At 43.4% G+C, this 26,847-nt stretch overlaps 1 protein-coding gene across 1 annotated transcript in view; it reads left to right on the top strand.

Moving 5' to 3' along the window:
- Positions 1-1,464: 1,464 nt before the first annotated feature.
- LOC126556512 (peroxidase-like) overlaps positions 1,465-26,847 on the top strand; it is a 201,458-nt gene continuing 176,075 nt past the window's right edge. Inside the window, exon 1 of the mRNA XM_050211775.1 lies at positions 1,465-1,468. The gene's annotated coding sequence lies outside the window, so the exon portion shown is untranslated. The remainder of the gene's footprint in view (positions 1,469-26,847) is intronic.

Here is a 26,847-nt window from a genome sequence, read left to right as displayed (position 1 = left end):
TTTCTTATTTGCAGGTATGGTTGGACATTAAATTTAACCATTTTTAAATATATTTTAACCAATGCTGCCACATTTGGTTGAGTTTTGTCTTGAATATTCGGCCAGGGTGCGGGGATGATACCTTGATTTCAGTTTGTACGGCACCGAATGTCCTGTCTTGAGGATCTTTCCTATCATTTTTAAGCGTTGGCAAAAGGCTGGTTGAGTTACCTCAAACGCCTTTGCAAGTTTTTCTTGCGTTTTCTTTGTCCTGCAAAGAAAACTTGCATTGATAGAGCATGGTCACTATAAACATTCACTAATATAAGGATGACTTTCGGTTGCCGATTCCTTCATGCAGTAGTCATGAAACGAAACTCCCCGCACAAACGCTTTATTCGGTACAAATGTTGCCATTTTACAAGCTCATGGAAACATGAAAAGCCTGTATATGACACTTCAAGATAGCAAGATTGCATCAAAGTAAAAAGTATTATTAACGTAGCTTGTAGAAAAGAGTTCTCCCAGACAGCTCGAGATCGTAGCTGAGAAAAGCAGGTGCAAAAAAATGACAACCTACCTTCACCGATTAAAAAAATTTCAGCTGCAGGTGTAGCAACAATCCTGTGATAATTTTAAAATTTTCGTTAAACCAGCAGAATTTTGTTTCTTTTCTTTTCAATCAATCGAATAAACAAAATTCAATTAAATTCATTTTCTTTCAAAATCGGCTCTCATCTCGGACAGTCTGGGAAGCGCAGGAACTTATTCATAGTGCTGATAGTAATATTTATCTTCTCGTTTTGGTCAAATTAAAAAAAAACACATAAGTATTTAAGCTATGGCGAGATTGATCAATTAATAATGGGACCTAACTGGGAAAATGAAATTCAACAGTTCCGTCATTTGGTCAGGTTGCACCGTGTTCGAGACCTCAATTTGGCACTATAGGTGGTGCTTTTGGAACACCTTCCTTCTGCCCAAGCTTTAGTTGGTTGCATCGGTGTGTGGCACACGATCGATGGACATCGTTTTGGCCTCCAAGACGGTACGGTTTGACCTATGGGACGGATCTGGAGGTTTTCGAATCCCATTGACCCAATAGGCCCTTCCACGCAGTCGAGGTAGCTGGAGAGCCGGAACGGTGATGATCAGGGCTGCCTTAAAAATAGGGGCTCAGCACATCGATTGTGCTGGGAATCCCCCGCATATAGGCTCCATTGCAACAACATATCCGTGCGGACAGTAATCCAGCTGCTCGCATACCATCCGGTACCTACAGTCACAACCAAAAGTTTGCGGTAAATGATGGTCGACAGACTTCCAGACTCCAAAGTCACTGTATTGTCTGTGACTATGTAGTCGATGCTGTATTTGCTGGTGCACAACAAGGTGCCACACGGCGCATGCTGCTGATCGTGTTCCTTCAGTCTGCTCAGTCTGCTTCCAGTCAGAGACTCTGGAGCACAAGTTTGCCCTGTGCGCTAGGGTGTCTAGTGCTTGGAGCATACTGATGCAGGTTATGGAAAAAATCGTCCCAAACCTCAACATCAACTTCCTTTTCCTACTCTTACGTATTTAAAGTCACTTTAGCATAAGTAAGAGGATTCCTATCCTACGTTTGTTAGCAAACTACCTCTTCCACATTGTTGGAAACAACAATGCTGTGATTGATGAAAATGTCCTCAAATGTTGTTTGTAAAACGTGTACGTCGTCCCTACGTGTACCCCACTGTTTCTGTTTCTGTAAACAAGTTTTAAACAATAAAGCAATTACAATAGCAATAAATTAAACAAACAATTATTATTAACAAAAATCCAAAGAGATGCGAATGTAGTTTCAGACACCCAAAGCTTCTAGAAATGAACGAAAAAAGGACTGATCCGAATTATAACGCTTAAGCTTAAGTTTCTCTCTGCCATATTAGAGGATAAAAAAAAATTGATCGATTCACATCAACAAAGACTAAGCTTTTATCTATGATTTTAGATCATCTTGGATGTTCTCTAATTACCTCGCAAAACATACATTTTTCTCTAATAAAAAAAAAAAACATAAATTAGGTGAGTAAGTATCAGCCAGAAAGCCGAAGTAAAAGAGCAAAAGTCAGAATTCCTTATGTCATACTAAACGTGAGGAAGACATCTGCAGTAAACAATGAAGTAGTTACATCTTACGCTACATCAAAAATGTTAGCGATGTGTTTTAGTTAAGCTATAATATATTTATATCTTGTGTATATCGCTTGAGAGGCCAAAAATGGATTGCATTTACTATTTTCGTTTCCACAAATTTTATTCACTTTCGTTCGCTTCGTAAATCTACGTCAAATTCTAATTAATTTAGCATTACATGGAAGAATAAATTCTCTTAAATAATTGATTGAACACTGATAATTAAGAGCTTCATCGTATTTTAAACACTTTTTGCCAGACACAGCACACCAGACCTGATTCTTTACCATCTGTCAAAAATCATAAATAGGGGCCAAGGAGGCGAAAAAACAACACATCATTGGAAGGGATTTCCACCTGCGTTACGCCAATTTCATCTTCGTACCTAATTATGAACTTCGTGGCAAGGAAACTAGAACGTACCGGTTGGTCATTGTTCGTGCCACTGCTCAAGCACCGAGCAACAAAGCACGTGGAGCGCTTTAAAAGGAGTCTTTCCTTAAATGGCAGCAAGGCCACAAGCACTCTCATTTTCAGGTAGTTTAGCTGTTTATTTTCACTCGCCACGTCCGTACCCAGTTTCGAGTGCGATAGAGACGCGCAGCGGAACGCAACTGTCCAGTTTGACATACTCCTTTGGGGGCTCCTTCAAACCATCGCTACCGGTACCCGACGAGATGAAGCGTGTCAATAGCGCGGTCAGATGTGTTATAGACAACGGCGACAGTAGAAAACAGCTATTCCAGGCTTTCCTCGCTTTTCCCCTCGCTAAGACAATCGAACGACTATGGCAACCGGTGATGATGATCGGTAAAGAGCCACTTGGATTGAAGTCGAGCGTAAATGACTTGGGTCGCAGGTCCTTTGCAATAACCATAAATAGTGGTTCAGTGACTGGGAGCTGGGAGAGGTATCGTGAGGTCGTCTTTGTTGTCGTCGACGTCGTCGTTGTCGAAAACTTCAAACGGAGTCTTCGAAACAAAAGAACATACCGTTGGCATCTTGCGTTTCGTGTAGATCTCCACCCTCGGAAACCGATGCAACACACCTGGCGAAGCTTTTCCGATGCCTTCGGCACACAAACAATAAACATTTTGTCTTCACAATTTAGCATGGTGGACAGTGCGGCGGCCGCCCCTATACGCGCTGACAAGCATCATTAGGTCAACTAGGCGAGGGATGGAACCCAACACTCGCTTTGGCCTTGGTGGTGAACCGTTAAAGGTAAATGGCATCTTGAGACTGCTCCAGTACACCGGCACGCACACACACACACCCCGGTTCACAAATTGTGTTGTCGAAGCCGAACGAGCCTACCACCAGATGGGGCCGTTGGGAGGTGGGTGGATGCTCCAGACGCCTGTGAAGGAAACTTTTGAACTGATACATTCCCCCCCGCTACTAATCTCGGTCGTTTGTGCAAGAAGTGGTGGGCATTTATGAGCATCTTCATGTGACTGTCATTCTCAGTTTTGGTCATCGCTTGCCATGGTTACAGTAAAGACAACGTGCAAAAGGTAAAAGAAAACGATCAACAATCGATGAGTACGGAACGATAATCATAACTATAGCAATCACATCGATGATGGAGTAGATGATAACGACCATGGGCATCCTCTGTTGCTCTACAGTGTGATGGTGACGGTGATAGGGATGTGATTCAGAAAGGTGATTCCATTAAAGAAGGTGATTCTGCAGTGTCACAGATGGTGGAGAACGGTTTCGATTCATTCTAATATCGATTGGCTTGATTTCATTGAAAAGCTGTTAATAATTTCACATTATAAATTATAGGATCATGGCCTTATCTTGAGATGTGTGGAAGGTATAATCGTAGAAGTTATTGTATTATATAGCCTTACATGAGAAGTTGATATGCGTTTACTTTTTCTGTAGTTGGATAAACCTTTTAATGTCGTGTTCTTTATTATGAAACGATGTTAATGCCACCAAAACGATGACGTTTAAAGTATGCGTTGCTTCTCAGGAAAAGAAATATGAACAACAGTGTCCGAGTTCGGTCTGCACATGGCCTAGCAACAAGTTTGGTTTTATTTGTTTATTTATTTGTTTATAATTATTTATTATTAGTGATGATTAACTATCCAACTAGGAGGTATTGGCAAGTCTAGTAAACCATTAACAGGTTGGCTGATAAGTCCCCGGTCTAACAAAGAAAAACACATTTTTTTGTCAAAATTCGTTTTTATTATTCAACATAGTTCCCTTCAAGAGCAATACAACGATTATAACGACCTTCCTATTTTTTGATACCATTTTGGTAGTACTCCTTCGGTTTTGCCTCAAAATAGGCCTCAGTTTTGACGACCACCTCTTGATTGCAGCCATTTTTTTTCGCTGCGAGCATCCTTTTGAGGTTTGAGAACAAGAAAAGTCGCTGGGGGCCAGATCTGGAGAATACGGTGGGTGGGGAAGCAATTCGAAGCCCAATTCATGAATTTTTGCCATCGTTCTCAATGACTTGTGGCACGGTGCGTTGTCTTGGTGGAACAACACTTTTTTCTTCTTCGTTCTTTTTTCGTTCGTCAAGCTACCAAAAGTTGCTTGACAAAAGACCCTCTGTCTCACAAACTAATTGACATACAGACGTCAAATTTTGACACGAATCATTTGAAGGTTGGTGCTATATAAAAATAATATGCATTTAATACTAGCGGCGAATTCTATGTGTCAGACCGGGGACTTATCAGCCAACCAAGATGGCCGGCGTTGCATCAGTGGATGGGGCGGAAGTATGGGGAGGTGGATATCTACCTTTCCCAAATACTCACGGGACATTGATTTTTCCGTGAGTATCTGCACGTGTGCGGCTTCACTACGTCCCCTGAGTGTCCACGGTGCATAGGCTTGGTCGAGTCAGTGGCCCACGTCATGTTTGAGTGTCCAGTGTTCGACGACGTCCGGCGAGAATTGTTGGGCTGGAGGACGAGCAATCCAGTCCACTCAGACATTTTATCAATGAAATTGCTTGAGAGTCCAGAGTGGTGGGATCGCATACAACGCGCGGCAAAGTCGATCACCACGGTGCTTCAGCAGCTTTGGTGGGACGAGGAAGCGATAATAAGCGGGAGGACAAATGCTGCCTTAACAGAGAACGACGAGGTTGGGCTGGACAGCGTGGCTGCTCTCTTCGCCGAGGAGATCGAAGAGGAGGTCTTGCTAGACATCACAAGACGGGTCAACGAGGCACGAGCAGCACGACTAGCAACTGATGTCGCAGCAGCATCGACGGCCAGGGAAGATGATATTCTGTGGGCAGCAGCGGAGGCAGAGCGTGCAGGATCAGCTCCACCTCCCATTCCCAGACGTAGCCGTGGGACGAAGAACAACATCCCCCGAAACGTTGCGGCTTCGGCATGAGCGCCGAATCTACATGGAGCGGGTATGGAGAGCATGGATCAGGGAGGGAAAACTACCAACTGTTACTCCCGGAAGGAGACGGCGGCGGATTTGATTCGCTCCAGGAGGAATCGTAGGGCCAATGCTCGAGAAAAGGTGAGAAATCGGAGAGTTTAACAAACGCACAGAGTCCGAGAGTTTTCTCAAGTTAATACAGAGAGGAGGCGGTCGCTTACCCCAGCGGAAGAAGCCTCGCTTTGAAAGGACATCACTTTGGGTCACTAAGCGTGCAGGCGTCAGTGAAGGACGAAGATATCAGAAGCAGTGTATGTATCGAAAGAGAACTAGCCCCCAATACTTTAGTTAATCAGCAGAAATAGACATAAAAACATACAAAATAGTTACGGAAGTCAGTGCGATTGATATGGAAAATGTATATTAACCGGTAGAAGAGTTGAAAATGAACAAAAATAAGTGCAAATACTCTGCAACTTCGACTATTGAGATATTTTACTCTGCAAGTACTCATTTCACAGATAACCAAAAATTATGTTGTTTTTTAACTAATTTTTTGTAAAATGTTCTACCTCACTCACCGTTACAACAGCTGCTGTTTGCTCAGCATTACTTATGGAATATGCCAGTTCCAGTACTTGTAAATTGAAAACAAGCCCCGTAACTCTAAACCCCTTGTTGAAACTTCTTTGCCAATCATAAGCCGTGGTAAATATACTCTGGGTTCTTTTAAAATACAATAACCACAGCTTCCCTTTTCCCGATTTTCTTCAACCACGCAGTGTGTATTACAGCACTAACAACCTGTAGCACATATAACATACCGCCTGATAACGAACAGCTTCCCTGCCTAGGAAGGCAAACGCAAACGTGCCTGATTTAACGCACGTCTAGCGTCTGACAAAGTTCATACGGGTATTTGCATTTTCAACAAGAAAACCATCGGAAGCCATTGATGCCAGGAGAGGATTCATTCTAATAAAATTTATTTACTTCCCGAATATATCGCCACCAGCGAACGGATGTCGATCGCAGAATCTGACGCTGGTGGAGGTTTGCACTCACCGGAGGTAGAATCCTTCTTTTTTTTGGGTGAGATGCCTTTCTTCTACGCAAACTTTACATCCAACAGCAAGCGGGAGCATGGGGACGGGTATGCCGTTTTGCTTTTTCTAACTTACCCGCATCGGTGGCGAATGTCTTTACCCACTTGACGGCAAGCGGAACATGGTATGCAACCGCACCCGAAAACAAAAAGAAAAACAACATCTTCGGCGCAGGAAATTTATACGATAAATTTATGACTTTCCAGATCCGACCGAGGTCGTAACTTGCCAAGGGGGAAAATGTTGGAAAAGTGGCAAACAAATCGACACATCGACGCGTCCAAAAGTATGGTGTGTTTCGCCATTTTTCTTTTTTTTTTGCTCCCTTTTGGATGCGACAAGCGACCCAGGAACAGATTCGTTTGAACCTGAGCACTTTAGCTTCGGGGTTTGCGAAAAGGTGAACATGCAGTTTACGATCAGCAATATAGGCAGGGAGACAGTGAAAAAAAAGCCTTGAAATTTAAGTTTTCCTCAAACAAAACCCTTTCTTTTCTATACCCACCGACACGCCACCGAAAAGTGTACAAATCAGAGCTACAGTAGTACAGCAGGACACGACAACCCTTTTTTTAATGTCCAACAATTAAAAGGTGATCCTTTTCTGGCAATTTTATGCATTAAAGCGCTATAAAAAAAAACAAAAGTTTAAAGAGAACGGACCAGGAATTTCGATTGAACTTTTATTTCCACCAAATACCTGCAAGTACTTGCCGGGGCTAACAGTGGCGAGGACCCTAGCGAGGAATTCGATTTTATAAACTCCACGATAAAGTGTTGAGTTTGCGAAATGAGCCCGTTTACTAGCTTCCGATCATCCCTCTCACACTTGAAGCCACGCCACGCGAAAGGAATTACATTATTTTATGGGCCCTGTTTTAACGCCAACATTAAGATTCAATCCATTCGCCAGCGGTTCTGGAGCAGCTTGTCCCGCCAAAGCCGCCCGTACCGATACTCGTCGATTGTCGATGTGAGTTTGATGAGATTTTTATCCCGCGTGATGTTGTGATGGCGACATTTTAACGACGGCACCGTACAAGCACGTCTCAAAATTGAGAGCTTTAGTGCCGGATTTTATTGTCCACCGAAACGGCGCATCCGTCGTGGTGTACTGAAGGCAATGGCAATGGAACAAACACGGAACGAAACAAAAAATCCCACTACATCATAAGCCTCTATCGGAATACATTCGTAACATAACCTGCCAAACAGGACTGTTGTACGATGAACAGAAAAAAAAATGAGTGTGTGTGTGGATTAAATTGGAAAAGTTTTATAATGATCCGTCTCACCCGGGCTGGTCCTGGTACTGTACGGTCGTGCTGCGTAGTTGAAGGCAGTCGCCAAAAGCGGACGTAACTTATAAACTATGCGCATTATGCGGTGCGGAGGTAAAGAAGCATATTGCTGAAGTAAATAAAAAATAAAACTTTTCGAGAAAAAAGTTATACTAGAAAAAACGCGTCCATCGTAATCAATGGTTGGAATGAAGCTATAGAGCCGAACCCGAAATTGTCCGGTTGGTGATGGTGACCTGTTTACGAATTTGGTCGCTAGCATCGGTCATCCGATCGAAATTGAGCATTTATGACAAACAGTGGTTGTATAAAATGAGTGTTTTTTTATTGGAAAAGTTTATCATCAAGCAGAAGTGATAAAATGTTTTTTTTTTATTTTGTAATCGTAGAGAAGATGACAGTTCTACTCTTGGGAGAGCATCACGATCTGGTTCAACACGGCAGTAGTTGGTAACGATGTTGGTGAAAGTAAATCGACTGTGAATCGATAGTTGAAACCAGCAATATGGGTCATAATGTAGCTTAGTACATAAGATATCAGAACTTGAAGAACTGCACGAAATTATGTTTTGGGAACACCGTACCTGACGGTATTCTATTTAATTTTTGATTGTGTGTTCAGGGATGCAGTCTTTTTTGTAGACATAAGAGATTTTAGAATAAGACGGCCAAAAGCTGGTCAAATTTTAGGTGCGATATTTAAAACGCTAAGTTTATCTGTTCTGGTATCTAGTCGGTAGGTATCAGGATTTCCAAAGTCCAAGTTTCAAGAGCAAAGTCCAAGATTCGTGACCGTAGAGGACTACCGGACGAATCAGTGAGCGATATATCGTATATTTCGTGTGTTATTAGTCTTCTAGTCTTCTAGATGGCAGGAATTTGTGGAGTCCGTAGTCGGCTTGATTCCCCTGACCAATGCGTCTCCGGATTTCGCTGCTGACATCGTTATCCGAAGTTACCAAGGTAGTTACAGAACTCAACTACCACGTCGAGCTCGTCGCCGTCAACTGATGCTTTGCTTCCGAGTCGGGTTCTATCACGGTCAGAGCTACCGGCAAGCAGGTATTCTGTCTTCATCGCATTGATCCTCAATTCAATTCTATTGGCCTCGCGTTTCAGCTCACCTTTTCAAACACGGGATTCCTAGCTCTCTTCGTGGAGATCGACAACTTGCCAATGTAGTCTTGCCAAGGATATACTGACAGTACTCTCTGCGCCTTTCTAAAGTGTATCAGCTGTTCTTCTTCTTCTTCCTGACTGAACGACCTCTGAGGTCGTTCAGGTCGGAATTGGCTTACTAGACTTGCCGATACCACGTAGTTGGATAGTCAGTATCCACTACGAGGGGATGGTTTGGATCGGAGTTGAACCGCGGTCCTGCCGTTTGAAGACTGGTGCCAATGTTGCTGACATCACCGGGCTAAGAATTGCTTATTTAATAAGCCAACTCATCTGTAATCTACCTAGACTAGTTTTGTGTGCACTGAAAAAGATTGATAAGATCTCAGCTCGGTATAATGCTGCAGTCCTCCATTCATGGCTGCATGCAATCTTCGTCAGCCTCACGTGCCCCAGCCAACGTAACCTTCCGACTACGTATCCGTATGACTACTGGCAGGATATCAGCACCGCCAAACAGCTCAGCTTGCCCGTTGTTAATTTTCCTTCGCCACATGCCCTGCTTGCACACACCGCCATGGATAGTCCTTAGCACTCGCCGCTCGAAAATGGCGAGTGCATTGCCGTCCTCCGTCAGCAAGTTTGGACCTTGCTAACGGAGAACGATTCGTACCCGTAAAGGACTACCGGACGAATCAGTGAGCGATACATCGTACATTTCGTGTGTTATTAGAGTCTTCTAGATGGCAGGAATTTGTGGAGTCCGTAGTCGGCTTGATTCCCCTGACCAATGCGTCTCCGGATTTCGCTGCTGACATCGTTATCCGAAGTTACCAAGGTAGTTACAGAACTCAACTACCACCTCGAGCTCGTCGCCGTCAACTGATGCTTTGCTTCCGAGTCGGGTTCTATCACGGTCAGAGCCACCGGCAAGCAGGTATTCTGTCTTCATCGCATTGATCCTCAATCCAATTTTATTGGCCTCGCGTTTCAGCTCACATCTTCAAACATGGGATTCCTAGCTCTCTTCGTGGAAATCGATGCCAAGGATGAACTGACAGTACTCTCTGCGCCTCTCTAAAGTGGATCAGTTGCTCTTCTTATTCTCCTTGAATTAACAATCTTTTAATGGTTTACTTGACTCGCTAATACCACGTAATTGGATAGTCAGTCCTCACTAGGTTGTAACGGTCCGGAAGAGATTTATACCTCGATTGCACCGTTCAGGTTGTAGGTATAAAGCAAGATGTCACACTTTCTAGCAATAGTCATCTGTAAATTGGCCTGAAACAGTAATTGGTAAGATTAGATCAGAGAAGGTAAATTTTCGCGTCATCAGCGTATATTTTAATATGACGACTGATCGGAAGTACACGTGCGACGTCATTTCAATAAACCATGAAGGATATTGGAACGTGGCTTCTCTCTTGTGGCACTCCTGTCAGTACTGTGCCAATACTGCCATTTTCGCCCTATACTCTCGATTCCTCTCATGAGAGCCCACAATCAGGTTGTTAGCTGCTCCGGGAATCCGAGCACCTGAAGTTAGGTCAGCAGAATCGAGTGTGGATGCGGTGCAGACTTTATGTACGTGTGTAAGTGTCAATCTGGACCACAGCAGCGATGACCTTACGGCAGTAGCTGACAAACTCGATGAGGTTAGCGGTGGTTGAACGCTTACAAAATGAAACCTTGCTGAGTGATGCTGAGGTAATTTAAAGCTGAAGCGAGAAGTGGCTCGTAAACGAGGAGTTCGAAAGGTAGATTTATCACCCCGCTAAAGTGTATTTATCAATATCGAGACTTTCTCTCGATACATTAAAAAAAACACCGTTTTACGGTAAAATATGCACAAACGATGTGCCAAAAAGGTGCAAGCGTTAGCTTCTCCATTCTCAATGAATTTTGATTAAATCTATTGATTGTGTAAAAATAAACGATTCATAATGGTTTCCCGGGCATAGCATAGTCGGGAAACGAGCCGGGATGTTGACTAATGGTCACAGATTTTCTACATTAGCGCATCTTGGAAGCATCTGCTTACAGGATTGGATTTCTCTTCGACCAAAAGAAAGAAGCGAAAGCAAGCAAGATCAACCCAACGGGAACTTCATCGACATCGAGGTGAAATATTACAAGCACCATTTGCATGAGCTTCTGCTAAACTCGCAACCGAACGAACCTCAAGCGTGGCTTATTAAACGGACTAGGTGACGGACTGAACAATCGTCTAAAATAGATTTCAATTTATCTCCATTCGAATGACTGATGGTTTTTTTTTTTTTTTTTTGCTTCCTTCCCATTTCCATGCCAGTGTCTCGTTACAGAAGAGTATAAAGCGAATGCATCAGACGGCGCTGACGACGTCCACGGCGATTGCATTGTGGATATCACATCGGGTGACAACGTCACCGATAAACGAATCCGAATCACAAAATTTATCTTTATCTTTTCCGACTTTTTTTTGTTGTACAATCGAATCGTCAAAGCGCGAACCAGTTCGATGGTGTCAGCTATTCCCACCAACCATAAGTTTGCGCATCAAAACCATGTAAAATCGTTTCTTTTTTGTCTGTCTCATTCGATCAAGAAGTTTACTTATCACAAGCGGAATGTTTTGCATACGTACTCTCGAACGCTGGGAACTAGAAACCGGAGTCAAAGTTCTCGCACGAAAGCGGGCACTCGCACGAAAGGGGAAACCATCCGGTTTAAATAGTCACATCAATGAACCGAAGTTGACGGCAGTGATTCAAGTTGCGAGTGCAGTAGGATAATTATAAATGCATAACAAGCAGCGGTTTAAGCGTCGTTCTGGGGCCGTGCATCAACCCATCAGGTGAAAGAAACCCCTGGGCTAGGCCTCGTTGTAACCAGCCGAGGCTGAATTTTTTTGTTTCTTTCCTGTCTCCCCGAAGAAACCCCGCCGACAGCGGACCACAGTCGGTTAGTTGATTCATTGGCAGTACAAAAGCTCAATCAACTCTTTAAGCATCATTAGCTTATCTCTTCATTGAATCATGAGTTTTCTGCTCCGTGTCGCTTCGTTTCTGGCCTGTCGGCGATGGGGAGAAATCTTGCCGCACACGATACGACATGAAAGTATGCGCATCAGGACTTTTCTCAATGCGCGGAAGAATTTTCTTATGGAATGTATTCTATTCCGTGCGTGTAACGAAGGTACGTTGAAGACTGGGAACAGCTGTTTGACGCACAGAATATTATTTACACGGTGACAGTTTGAAATTAGCAAAACTGTGTTTTTTGTTGGCAATGAGTAAAGTTTAGATATTTGTTGATTATAAAATAGAGAGGGGAAAAATTTGCATCAAAATGGAACTGGTTCTTAAGGTAGCTATCTGGAACCGTTGGAATTGTCATAACCGTCAGAATAATGGGAACCGTTCGATACCGGCTGTAATAGCGGATCTAACGGTGGTCGGAGTAGGCGGCTGTCTAGGCCGCCCACAGCTGGCCCCGTGTAAGTGGCCTGGTAACAGGAGCCCCGTGTTAGTAGCCTTAGCTCCTAGTACCTTAGAAATCTAGCTCGTAGTAGGGAATCATACGCGGTACTCCGGATGCTCGTGTCGGGGTCTTCACCGCTTTATATTTTTGATTATTTTTTTAAACATTCCTTCCTACTTGTAGAGTGTTATTTATTCATTAATGAATTGTTTTTCGCTTTTATTAAATTTTTATTTTATTCTATTATTTATTAAGCACAGCAAAAAACTATTTGGGAGCAAAAAGAGCCATTAATAGGCTAAAATTTGCACGAGGAAAGTAAGCACACATTAAAATGGCAACCGTTTGAAATCTACCGTGTGCACTAATGATGGGAAAACGGCTCCAGAGACAGGTGGAACCGGCTCCGGAGCCAGTTCCACCTCCAGGCACCCATGGCTCCAAGGATTAAGAGTAGTTTTTTTTATTTTTAAGTTCGGCTTTATTCCATATTTGTCAGTGTATATCACATGTTATTAAACAAACTTACCATGAATGTCTTACTTAGATGATGTGATATATCATGTAGTAAAACACGCCTGTACGATCGTACGTAAAGCACACCTGTACCTGTAGATGCGTGATAAATGTTCGGTGGAAACTACAATGAACAGAACATTGTATTATTTTATTTTATTTTATTTATAATTATTTATGACGGTCCAGTACCGTATGGTCAACACCGCTTGTGTTGAACAAATTCTATAATCATATTGATAAGGCATTTCCTCCTTATTCTTTGCCTTATCCCGGGCATACTCGGTGGAACATTATATTACGAGGACTGACAATAAAGTAAGGTCTCCAACGCTGCAACTTCGCCGGATCACGCGCCAGGCGAAATCTGGCAACACCGCCGTGTTCCTTGGTTCCCCCACTACCACTTTGCTGCTGGGTGAGGCTTCCCCGACCGCTCAGTCTTGGCTGAGCAGCCGTCAACGATGGAGGTACCCCTCGCGTCAGCGTCCAAGTGCGAATTGCGTTCTGTAATAGGTTTTTTGAGTGCGAAAAAGATGACACCTATTGAAATCCATCGTCAACTAGTTGAAGTTTACGGGGAAAAGTGTATGGACATAAAAAACGTGCGTAAGTGGAGCCGCAAGTTCAATTCCGGGCGCACTAATGATCACGACGAGGAGAGAAGTGGCCGACCGTCGGTCTCGGATGCGATTGTTCAAGCAGTGGAGGCAGAAATGCTCAAAAACCGCCGTGCGACAATTAGGGACTTGGAAGAGAAGCTTGGAGGAGTGTGTAGAAGCGAAACAATCCGTCATATCCTTGTGAACAACTTGCAGTATCACAAAGTTTCTGCCCGATGGGTGCCGAGGTTCAGAAAGAGGTCAACACCTGGCTGCGCGAGGTGGACGGAGAGTGGTATTCTGCCGGCATAGACAAGTTCATCGTGCGGATGCGCAAGGTGTTGGAAAAAAATGGCGATTATGTAGAAAAGTAGCCAAGACCTTGGCCTTTCCAACGCTGTATCGCTTTTTGTAAATAAATGTCATTTTCTATGAAAAAAAAATTGGATACCTTACTTTATTGTCAGCTCTCGTATGTTAAATATTATTTAAGATCTTTACGAAATTTTTAATTGTGTATAGTAGCATGTGCTACACACTAAAAACAACTCTAAATCTCTGGAGCCGTAGGTGTGGAACCGTTGGGTCGGAGCCGGCCGTGATTATGCTCCGAAGTACCCATCACCAGTGTGCACTTATCGGATTGCGAACGGTGGACCAAGACTTTTACAAATACATATACCAATCTTGTTGCACCCTCACCGGACATCAGATATCAACGATAAGTGATAAAAGAAGAAAGATTAATCCAAAAAAAATGTGTTGTATTGCAAAATCAGAAAGGGTTTACTGTTTTCACTGGCGCATTAGATATGAATGCTCTTATACAATAAATTTTCGCGTAATCGTGCCACCATGGGAGTGCTTGGTAGACACTCGTCAGCGGATAGCGAATATTACTGATACTTATAATCTATGTTTTACGCGAACAACAATAAACAAACACCTTCCTACGTAGTTGATACCTGACTACCACTATGTACTTATCTATGTATGAATGAAGTTAACCTGACTGAATGAAAGGTAAACATGAATTTGAACTTTTTTCGCTAATAAAAACAAACGTAGCTAACGTAGCTCACACGAAACGAGTGACGGTAGAAAATTATCTTAAGATCTTCCAAATTTGCCCGTAAAGCCATTACCGATAAAAAGCTTGCAGCTCAATTTCATTGATATGTACCTAATCTTAAAGCTTATCTTATCAATACCAACCTATCTTAAGCCTAATGGCATGCCTCACATATCTTCTATATTTTTTTCCAATTTCTTTTACGACGTCCATTTCGTTCCATTCAACCAAGAAGCGGTCGACCTGTACGTTACGTTAGTGGTTTGCTGGGTGGGCATTACCAAACTTGTTAATTTTTCTGGTGAAATCAACTGTGCTGTGTGTGGGCTGACAGCCGCTATAGTTTGTGCGATCTATTGCAGTGCTTCGGAAATAAGCGATACAGATGTTCCAAAGTTGTAACAAGCTCGAAGAATATTCAGTCCTAGGCGAGCGCCACAGTTTAGCCAGCAGCGCAAAATTGGTATGGAAAAAGGTAATTTTAAGTGCCCGGGAAAGACAATTACAATTTAAAAGTGGTAGTCACGTTCAGTCACGTTGATCGACACTTTGGTATTTTTTAGTTCTGGCCTTAATTTCCAAAATACTTAAGACAAAATAATCCAACGGACTGGCATCTGGTGATCTTGGTGGCCATTGTTGTGCAAATCTTAGGCTGGTGATTTTGGTGGCCATTGTTGAGGTGGACATAAAGCGAGGAACCTCATTTCGCGTACTGAGTGCGATGGTGCTGAGTCCTGTTGGAATGTCCAAAGTCTGCGGCCAATATGTTTGCGTGCCCAGGGCTTCAGAGTTTGCTCCAAAATATTTTCACCTAAGATTTGCACTTTTTTTTTAACCCCACTGTCCATGAATACGAGCGGGGAGCGCGTCCATCGGCGATAATGGCGCCCCACATCATCACCATGGCCGACTTTTGAGTTCTGGTGGCTAACCGAAGTTGCAAATTTTCAGCTGGCCGCTCTGGGAAGTAAACACGATCGTTTTGTTTGTTCACAAATTGCTGGATAACAAATGGTTTCTCAGATCAGAGGAAGCCAAATTCGGTAATTCACCATTTTCGGCCAAGTGAAGCAACTCTTTGGCGCTTACAATGTCACGCTTGAGCTCCATCACAAATGGTTAATCTTCTAATTAATTCAACAATAAAATGCTCTATTACTATACTGCTCTATTACTATTATGCTAATAATGAACTATTACTGGAAGAAATTTGACAGCTGTCAGACGAAATAACAAAACCTGACTTTGTTGCAGTTTTTTTTTTCATCTCACCCTTTAATTCTTTTAATCTTATATAATACGGCCTGGCCTTGGTTACTGTACAAAAAAAAAATCTATTTTTTTTTTTCATTTAATACAGCACACCATTGCAGCAAAAGAAGCGCCAAATTCGAACACGATCACACGCAGGTCACAATGCCCCCCTCGAGCAGGACAGTGCAAGACATTTTGCGCAAATCCGTGAAAAGACGATCCAACATCCATGGCGAACTTTATCACCAGCGTCTGGCAATAATGATACTACTGCGTGCTTACCGAATGCATCAGCTGGACGATGAGTTCCGCTTGACGGTCGCAGTAGAGGTGGCGGCATGCGGAAAATTCGACGACATTCTGTACCACTACACATCACCCCGACTGGCAACCGGCACGTTGTTTATACAGGCGAAGCATAAGCTCAAAGCTGATAGCAGCGATGATCATGTACCGAAACAAAATCGTCCTAGTGTGAAGCCAAGCCAACACGCGGAATCTACGATAACAGAAAAAGCACTGCTAGCTGCCTGGGATTCTAAGTTACCGTACTCCATCCCGATGTACTTCTTGTCTTTTCTCGAGGTCGAACAGCACCTACCGAACGATGCCCGGTACGTCCTGTGCACAAACGCATCCCTGGATAGGAAGATTGAATGTTATTTTACGATCATCAACCCACACAAGGATAACACTTTACTGTTCTGTGAAGATATCGGTGCAACGTGCTATCAGTTCACTGTAGCCAAACCCTTACCGCCGCTCATTGACGCACTGCGAGACTCGTGTCTCGCTAAACTTGGAAAGATATTCGCACGGATCATCGTGGCTGGAAAGGTAGTTACGTTAAAGCACACACTGGTCAACGCATTTTACGGCTTGATAAAGGCATGCTTAGTGCCATTGAAGCAGAAAACGAGCGTTTCATCGGTGAGAACTTTCAAGTTCAAAAAGGACTTTTTCAAGGCGCACGGGTCAACACCGACGGGAAAGTTTCTAAAAGCTATTCAGCAGGAATATCAAACACTTCTAACGAAAGGAACGGCACGAAAACGCAAGCACAACATTTGCAGCTTACAGCAGCAGAAGATCAAGATGGACAGACGCTTGCTGACATCTGTAACCTTAGATCGGCAGGCAAATGTGTTTGCAACATTCGATCAGAAAGTAAGCGAGTTCTACGCGAAATTTTTGCTTATTTGTAACTCTTTCAATGCGGAAACTTTACGCGAGAAAGCAATTGCTCTGCTGGGCCAGTGGTGTGATGCCGAACGTGGCACAGTATTCGAAAAGTTGCAAGACAAAGTAATAGATGCACTAAGGAGTGATAAACATGTGGTGTTGGACCTACCGTTTGTACAACGATGCTTCGTGAACATCGAACTTAAGCAAAGCGTCAGTAGCTTGCGAACTTTCTCGGAAGCGTACCTTAGGTCGTTACGTCTTCAGCACACAGAAATTGTTATAGATACCAAGTACTTGAAGCGTTCATCTGTACATGCATTCCTCCAGAACAGTTTCAGTTGGGGGGTCTATCAGTATAACAGTTTGCTTGATTTAACCATTAGCTCCTACATTTTAGATCGAATGCTTTCGCTCAGCAATTACGAAGCACTATTTGTGGATAGTGCCAAATATCAAAAGGGACAAGATATGACGATTGTACTTGAGGATTTGTTGTCGTATCTTAAGACTGTCGATCGTCCGACCATACTTACCGTTCTCGGGAAGCACGATCAGGTTACAATTAAAGAGATTAAGGACATATCAAAAAAATATTGCCAAAAAATCCTTGTGGTAGACAAGATATCAGGCCCTCCACCGAAAGCCGGACCTTTTGAATGGTTCTTCGGACATAACCCGCAGGATGAAGCCTGGACCAAGCTCAGCTTGCAGGAAAATGATCAGCTAATAATATGCGGAACCGTAACGTCACTCAGCGGGATGTTGGACGAAACCGACGATGTTAGCTTTCTGCTGGCATTGTTAAAGCTTTTTAAGCAATCCAATGAGCTGAAAGCTAAGGATCCAAAAAACGATTATGAAAAGATAAAGAAATACTACATTCACCGCTCCATCGTTCCGTATCGGAAGAATATCGAGGGAAACAGTTCTCGTTTCCATGAATATTCTATGCGATCGAAGTCGACCGTTCAATCACAGGTGAAAGGTACACTAGACTCTCAGAACAAAGAGCCTGATCTGCCAGGAATGCAAGTGGGTACCAATGCGAAAGTGCATATCTTCTTGAACGGTTCAGGGCACGGTAAAACGTACTTCTTCGCCTGGCTAGGATGGCGTTTGTTAACCTATGATCGATCGCTTTACGTTGTCAAATTCGTTGCAAACGAATGTTCGACAGATTTTGAAGCGTTGGAAGAGGGTGACATTCAACATCTTAACAGCACCGAGATCGTGCGGCTATTGTATCGCTACATTAATGCCACCTTGCTTCTGCCCACATTCAAAGAAACAGCCATAACCAGACGCCAGGCTGATCGTTCGGCAATGCTGCTGACCGTTTGCATCGGTCAAATAGTGCTGAGCAAGGCAATGGAAAAGGATCTGTCTACGAACGAGCTGATTGCGTTGCGACTGTTCCGGGAGAAATTTAACCAAAAGAAGCTCGTGCTACTGCTGGACGGGTTGGACGAGCTTGCGCCATGCCACAAGCACGTGGTGCTGGCCTGTTTCGCACGCTTTTCTCGCCTCGACGGTGTACGATCATTGTACCTGGCTAGCCGTCCTTACGGAAAATGGTTTGATGATGAGCTGAGGAAAACTTTCAACCATTCTGATTTGTATCAGTTGGAACTATTTTCTCGGGAAAATATCGTACTTTCGTGGCACAAATTTCTTCAGTGCAATGTCAATCGTTACAAGCTCCATTGTCCATTGCGTAAAGACAGTACACCGGGTAGGCTGTGTGCAGCATTGACAGCTAAATTGAACGATGTAATTGCTGTGCCACTAATCTTGTATACGGTGCAGACAATATTACTACCACTCATCAAGGAGCATACCAATGCAAGCCCGGAACCGATATCTTTTTCTGCGTTGAACAGTCTAACACTGAACACGTTCCATCTTGTTGAACGTATGGTGGACAAAATGATAGAAATGTTCTACAAAGATACAAGTCGAACGATTTATTCTACTTTTCAGATGAATGAAAATTACACACGCTTTGATTCGGAAAGCAAGGAAATACTAAAACGGCACATGTTTTTGGCTATGTATGTTATTTTCGCTGACAAAGACAGAGAAAAACTGCTGTCCGTGGAGGAAATGCAGTGTGCCGAAAAGTACATGGAAGAGTTGAACGAAGGCAAAGGAAAAACTATCTTTGTTCATGGAGTAGTGAACGGAGAACCTATATTTGTTCACTTGATAGTTGCCGAGTTCTTCGCTGCCCATTGGTTTTACAAAAATAGGAATCGTTTTAAACGGGAGAGCATATTTCAATCTCAAGTTTTTTGGTCCCGTCCGTTAAACCAAGTTCGCTACTTTTTTAACTGTCTGCTACTAAAGCAAAGTGATGGTTGTGAGCTGCACTGGGCGATATTGGACCGCTCGAATTACCATGTTGAGGATATACTACATCACAATCCTGCTGCTCTTGAAGCTCAAGATGAGGCTGGACGTATGCCAATACATTTAACACCATATTACAAAGCACTAATCGATGCATCCTCATTTTTTATCAAGAATTCGATTGATAGACTTTACGGCTGGAGTGCTTTAGATTATGCTTTTGTGCAAAATATATTTTTCGTAGTGGAGGAAATTTTATCCTGCAGCTTATCAGCTCATATGGACACCTTGTTTCAGCAGCTGTGTTCCAACGATACCGAGGTTATGTTGGAGCAGGGCATCGAGTACGTTTCCCACCTTGAAAAGTATGTACACCAAACGGGCACTGCAAATAAACTCTGTGAACGCATTGCCCAGTACCTAATCAGTGAGAGAAAGGCAAATATTTACTCACCAAGTGAAAAACTGTTTTCCTTATCGATGTTGGAATATTGCGTAAAAAAGGACAATGCACTAATGTTGCACTACCTGCTAATTTGCCAAAAATCATACAATTCTTATCAAGGATTGGGACGAATTTTAGTGCAACCGGTATACGAAACGTTGCCCAAACTGGTACGGGCCGCTACCGGATGGCTTCAACCCAGGCGATCTAATTCACCGAATGCGAATGGTTTTATCGAACAAATATTCGAGCAATCGTTGCGCGAAGGAGCTTACATGATAACGTTTTATCTTTTAGAACACCACAAATCTTTTCCGAACAAGATTAAAGATTTACCTACCGTCGCAGTAGTTGGTTGCGCTAAACGTGCAGTAGAAACGCATAACGTGCAACTATTTAGAAAAATATTTCACCATTTGTGCGTCAAACTTCAAATTCCACATGTGGAAGAAAATTGTATTTCCAACGACGTTTACGATGATGATCCGTTCGGAGTTAAGCGATTATTTGTAGTGGATTGCTGTTTATGGAATTCTAAATTCGGGTGTGAATTCCTACAGTACCATAATGACAATAAATTTTATAACGAAGGCTTCTTGGCTCACGCACTAAACGTCGGAAGCGTACCTTTGATTAGTTACCTACTTCAGAAGACAAAAACAAATGTTACCAACGCATTAATTATCGTTGTTATGAACTTATTGTCACTGTTTGTGAAACGTTACAAAAATCATAACCGTTCCGTGGCTGCGTTCAAATACCTTCTCAGTAAGACGCTCGATCTGCACATTGTCGATCAAAGCAAGCGAAATCTGCTGCAAACGATCGTGCAAGACGGATGCCTGTGCATGGTACCCTGCGTGATCGACAAGGGATTCGATCCACAACAGATCGATGGATATTTTCTGGACGACCTTTTTGTGCGTTTGAGTGAGGATCGCATGACCAGGCTATTTAAATATCTGCAGCAACAAAACTATGTAGACGTTTTCCTACCCTCTTTAGAGGATGGAGATTCTGTCATTGGTGTCGCAGTTCGTCATGGGTATAGTATTTTTATCAAAACGTTGTTTATGGAAAAGTATAATAGTTACCCTGAATTTGAAAAAGAAAACGCTTTGATCGATTTACTGCAACGGATGGTAGAAGAATACGGCGTAGATCATTGTTTGGACCAGTTTAATCGATGGAAATCGGGTCATTCTCTTGATGGTACTACTTTTGAAAATTATACATGGGATTCAGTCCATTCTTCGATCTTTAAACAAATACCGATTGTTTGATTTGCTTTTTCTTGTGTGAGATTGTAATCCCTTCCGGACCGTACCCTCGTAGTGTGGAGACTGACTATTTAACTACGTGGTATACGTCTTGGTAAGCTTCCGTCACCCAGAACTACCCGCGATTGTTTTTCAAATGAAGAGGAAGATATTTTGGTAAATTTTTGCAAAAGCTGCACAAACAACATCATCATTTTAGACTTTTTTCCATACATAACGGTAGACATAACAGGAACAAATGTTCAAAACTTTCGACGGAACAAACTACTTTTAGGTAGTAGTGCATATAAGAATATTTTGTAACCGGGAATCATTCAGTCATTACCACAACCTGTTAATACTATAATAAAAACGTACTAAGTTTATTAAGCCATTATTCGCTCGCAATACTAAGCTGGGTGTAATTGTATCCTTGAACTACAACGAGGAAACAGCTACTATTGTTGGTAAAATTATTCTATCACATTGGTTTGTTCCATGCTATCGTTCAAATACGGTATTAAACTTGTAATAGAGGCCTAGCCTGTACAAATTGGAAAATAATAAGTCCATCCCGTATTGCACCTACAATTTACAGAACTTTTACCAACCTAATGAGTTCGGTTTTTAACATGCCGCATTCGGGTTTTAACTGACTGTTTAAATTTTTGAATACCAGCATCGGATTTTCAAATGGGAACATCGGATTTCAACCGCACGATTTATGACAGCTTGCAAGGCAGCATGTGTATATCCCCAGAAGACCTAAACTAAGACGTTCTTCTTCTTCTTCTTCTTCTTGGCCTGCTCAGGATTGAGCTTGTCGCGTCGACATGGGCAGCCCGCGAATCAGTATCCAGGAAACTCGGTCTTGGGCTGCAGTCCTCCATCCACGGCAACATCCGATCTCCGACAGGTTTGACTCCACTTGATCAAGCCAATGAGCTCGCTGTGCTCCTCTACGCCTCGTACCGAACAGGTTGCTGACGAGCACCTTTTTGGTGGGGCATGAGTCCGGCATCTTCATCACATGGCCCACCCTTCGTATCGTACAGGCTTTGACTACCATCAGGATTTCAGCACCGCCAAACAGCTCAGCTAGCTCGTGGTTCATTCCAAGACTCGTACCCGTAGAGTCTTGGAATACCGGACGAATCAGTGAGCGATATATCGTACATTTCGTATGTTATTAGAGTCTTCTAGATGGCAGGAGTTTGTAGAGTCCGTACCGTAAGCCAACCGGTTCAGACGTATCATTTGGTCTTTCCCAAAATATCACAAGTTTTCTCCACTTCACAACCGGAGTAATTTCTACACCCGTACCAATTCGCCTTCGGACTACTTGCTATCACTGCTCATCATCGTACCAAGGTAGCAGAACTGCTTTACCACCTCGAGATCGTCGCCGTCAACTCATACTTTGCTTCCGATTCTGGCTCTATCACGGCCAGAGCCTCCGGCAAGCATGTATTTTATCTTCGTCGCATTGATTCTGAATCGAATTCTATTCACTTCGCGATTCAGCCGGGTGTACGCCTTGCAAACCGCCGCAGTTGTCCATACTATGATGTCGATGTCATCCGCGAAGCCAAGGAATTGGAGAGATCGGGCAAAAATAGTGTCCGGGGTATCGAAGCCCGCGCTTCACATGACACCCTCCAGAGCGATGTTGAACAGCAAACAGGAGAGTCCGTCTCCTTGCCTCAGACCCCGGTGAAATTCGAACGATTCTGACAGCATGCTCGAAACTCTCATCTTGTACAGCACCCCGTCTATAGTGGCTCTTAATAGCCGTGCCAGCTTCCCACGGAATCCGTACTGCTGCATGGTGTTCCATAGTCCAGTCCGATCCATGGTATCGATAAACCATGTTGATGTCGATAACCAGGTAGTGGGTAGGGTTCTGGTGCTCACGGCATTTTTGGAGGATCTGCCGTAGAGTGACGATTTGGTCGGTGGTCGATTTGCCTCCAAAGAATCCAGCTTGGTAGCTTCCGACGAAATCTTTGTCTAGAGTACAGACGTGCTCTGAAATTGCACATGTTTAGAATATCCCAAATTCGGCGCTTCATTCAGTAATGATATGATTTCAATTTCAAACGGCAGGGCCGGGTTCAAATCCCATCCGGACCGTTCCTCCGTAGTGAGGTCTGACTAACCAACTACATGGTATCGGCAGTTCAGTAATCCATTTCGATGGCCGGCATGACCTTAGGGAGGTCGTTAAACCAAGAAGAGGAAGAAGAAGAAGTTTAATTGCAAATAATTTTATAAATATACAAACTACAGCTCACAACTGACATTTTTATCAATACGAATGAGTTGCTGTAAATGTTTTTAGATTTATTTATTCTAAGTATAACGACTTGCGCCGTATTATCAACATGACATGTGATGACTGTGTATATAAACTAGATAAACGGGGCATTTCCTTCATGTTTTTTTTGCCTTATCCCGAGCGTGCTTGGTTGGGGTACAGTAAATTATTTTTATTATTTTAATGCATTTTAAATTATTTTAAATTTGAGCTTTAATTTTTCTTAATATCCTTATTCAAACCGTATTGTTGTTAAATAACAAAGTTCGTAGTTCTTAATTTTTACTGTAAAGAAATCAAGCGTTTTATCAAAACATTCAGTATCCGTACACGTATTTAAATTACGGAACGCTCATCGCAACAGGAATTGAGTGGGCCAACAAAACGCGACTAACTCTATATTACCTGCGTATTGAAAGCCTTCGCCGGAAGAGGACAAACCCATTCAACTGTACCACCGTCAGGTTGGATTTACTTACAAGCATCCCGTACCGTTGATTGGTGATTGATGATGCATTACACGGCACACCCCAAAAACCGGCTAAGAAGCACCCACTGTTCCTCCATTTCCATTACCTGTGTCCCGTGCCGATGCCAACCATTGAACGTCTGCATTTACAGCCCATCCAGGCTCATCCATCTGTGCACATCCTTCTAGATCCGGTTTCGTCCCTGCACAGTGGCCGTGCTCACGATGTGTTTTAGTTTTATTCTTCCCCTGCTGTAGAATCTGTAATCGTCCGATTAAATGTCCATGCGCTGCTGCAGTCTTGTCTGCTGGAAGGAATTCCCCAACGACTTGTTGGTGCGTTTTGAGGCGCGCGAGCAATTCAAGAAATTAAACATGAAATCACTTAAAGAAGCAATCAATCATGTGTCTCGGCCGAGGGTGCTGATCTCTGTTGAACGGATCAGCTTTGAAGCTGTGGAGATGTTTCATGGATAGAGTGAGAAGCAGATCATTGCTGAAAAAAGAGGAAAAATAATGTGCCCCACATCACATCCATCCGCCGGCTCACTGGCCGTAAAATTGAAAATATCCTCCTGATTATGAAGTGATGAAAACGGATATCCTCACTTCCCCACACATTATGCCACCGTTCGTCAGAATTTTAACAGCTGTATGGAAGGCGTTCCAGGCGCGACCATGTTTCCATTGTTCCAGTGCAGCATGTCAGTAAAATAGAAGTAACACAACAACTGATGAAATCCACTCGTCGATAATTAAGCTTTTAAAGTGCAAACCATGAAGGCATTTGGTGCATACCTACCGTCCCCTATCTAGCATGCCGACTGCATGCGCTGGTTCGCTTTTGATTGTAGAGTTTCCCTCAAGCGGGATATATCACCACTCGCGCGATTCCGTTCTGGTGATGATCGGAACTCAAGTAAATAATGATTCGATCCATTCCCTGGAGGACATTTCCATTTTTGCGCAACACATCCCAACCACCTAGATTCGCTTGGAAGGCTTAACAATACACACACACATACAGCGTTGCTTTTAGACGTTAGTTAATGCTACAATTAAGTCATTCAAGAAAGGGTACATTGAAACTCGTAACTCGTTGACAGCACCCAACCCTTACAACATACGATAGGAATTTTCGGATAGGAACGAACGTTTCTTAAGACAGCCTCGTGCCGCTTGAGACGATGATGGATTGATTCGGTACGTGTGCGTAAATGCAGTACCGAGGATTGATACGAAAGAAAAGGGGTGGGGGGGGGGGGGGAGGGGTGAATTTGCAGCCCATGATGGTAATTTAATAGAGTTGCTTGCACACAAAGCAGAGTATTATAGTGATACTTCCAACGGCAACTCGAGAGAGAGAAAAAACACACTCACACAAAAACCATCCATCAAATGTTTCGAAAGTCATTTGTGTGACAATTTTCGTTGGAGGAGCAATTTGCATTTTACAAATTGTCTCATCTATATACGTGAGTGAGTCAGCGTTTGCTACAGCTCATTTGTGTGGCATAAAATGTGGTTGGCATTGGGAAATCATTGCGTATTATTTAATATTTTATGATAATAATTAGAGTCATTGCGAGATAAACGCATACTCCAAGGATGAGACGGAATGTTTAAAGAAGTGAATACGTATATATGTAAATGATTTTGCTTATTTGTTTACGGCATAACAAAGATTTCTAACATGCAAATATGTATCCTATCGTAAACCTATCTTTATACTAACTATCTTTGAACAATCCTAAACTAACTTATCGCGTGTGGTGAGCGGAAGGAGGATAACGAGAGATGGTAGTCAAATAGATGGGACGAGGAATTAAAGGTTCGGATACCTGCTGTGCGGCGAGGGGATATGAAAATTGGAGGACATGAGTGAAGGGAACGAGAAGCAACATAAAGGGGAATCGAGGCGCGTAGGACGGGAGCATGTATGGCATTCAAAAGAACCGCAGCGATAAAGGAGGAGTGAGCTAGGGAACGGCGATATTCTATGGACTGCAACCCGAGTAACCGGCATCTATCCTCGTAACAAGGCAGATCGGAGGACCAATCACCCGAGGATTTGCGTATTGCAAATCTGGTGACACTCTTACTCACTCATGTTGGCCTGCTCTTTTAAAGAGCACGTCGTCGTGACATAACCTGGTCAACAAAAGATCTCCAGGAAACTCGATCCCTGGCTGCAGCTTCCCTTCCGTGTAGGCACCCGATCTCTACCAGGTCTCCCTTCACCTGATCCAGCCAATGAACTCCCCGACGCCTCGCATCAACCTCGAAAGGTCACTGACGAATATCTTCATGGCAGGGCATGAGTTCGGCATGCCTCGGCCGTTGTATCCTGCCGGTCTTTTCTACCGTCAGGATGTCCGGTTCTCCGTATAGCTCAGCAATTTCGTGGTTCAACCTTCTCCTCCACATTCCATGCTCAAACACACCGCCAAAGATGGTCCTGAGGATGCGACGCTCAAACACGCCAAGAGCGTTTTCATCCTCCGCTCGGATGGTCCAAGACTCGTGGCCATATAGGACCACCGGGCGAATCAGTGTGCGATTTATCTAACATTTCGTGCGGTCTCGAAGTCTTCTGGATCTCAACAGACGGCGAAGGCCGAAGTATGCACAATTCTCCTGACCAATGGGTCTCCGGATTTCGCTGTTTACATCGTTATCCGAAATAACGACAGTCCCAAGATAGCAGAACTCCTCTACTACCTTGAGGTTGTCGCCGTCGACTAACACTCTGCTTCCTATTCGGGCACTGTCTTCGTCGCATTGATCATCAATCCAATTCTTGCTGCTTCACGTATCAGTCGGGTTTACGCCTCACACACCTTCGCATTGAAGAGA

Source organism: Anopheles maculipalpis, chromosome 2RL (assembly GCF_943734695.1).
Source record: "Anopheles maculipalpis chromosome 2RL, idAnoMacuDA_375_x, whole genome shotgun sequence".
NCBI classification, from domain to species: domain Eukaryota; kingdom Metazoa; phylum Arthropoda; class Insecta; order Diptera; family Culicidae; genus Anopheles; species Anopheles maculipalpis.
Note: the sequence above shows the minus strand (reverse complement) of the source record. Positions and strands in the feature narration are given on the sequence as shown.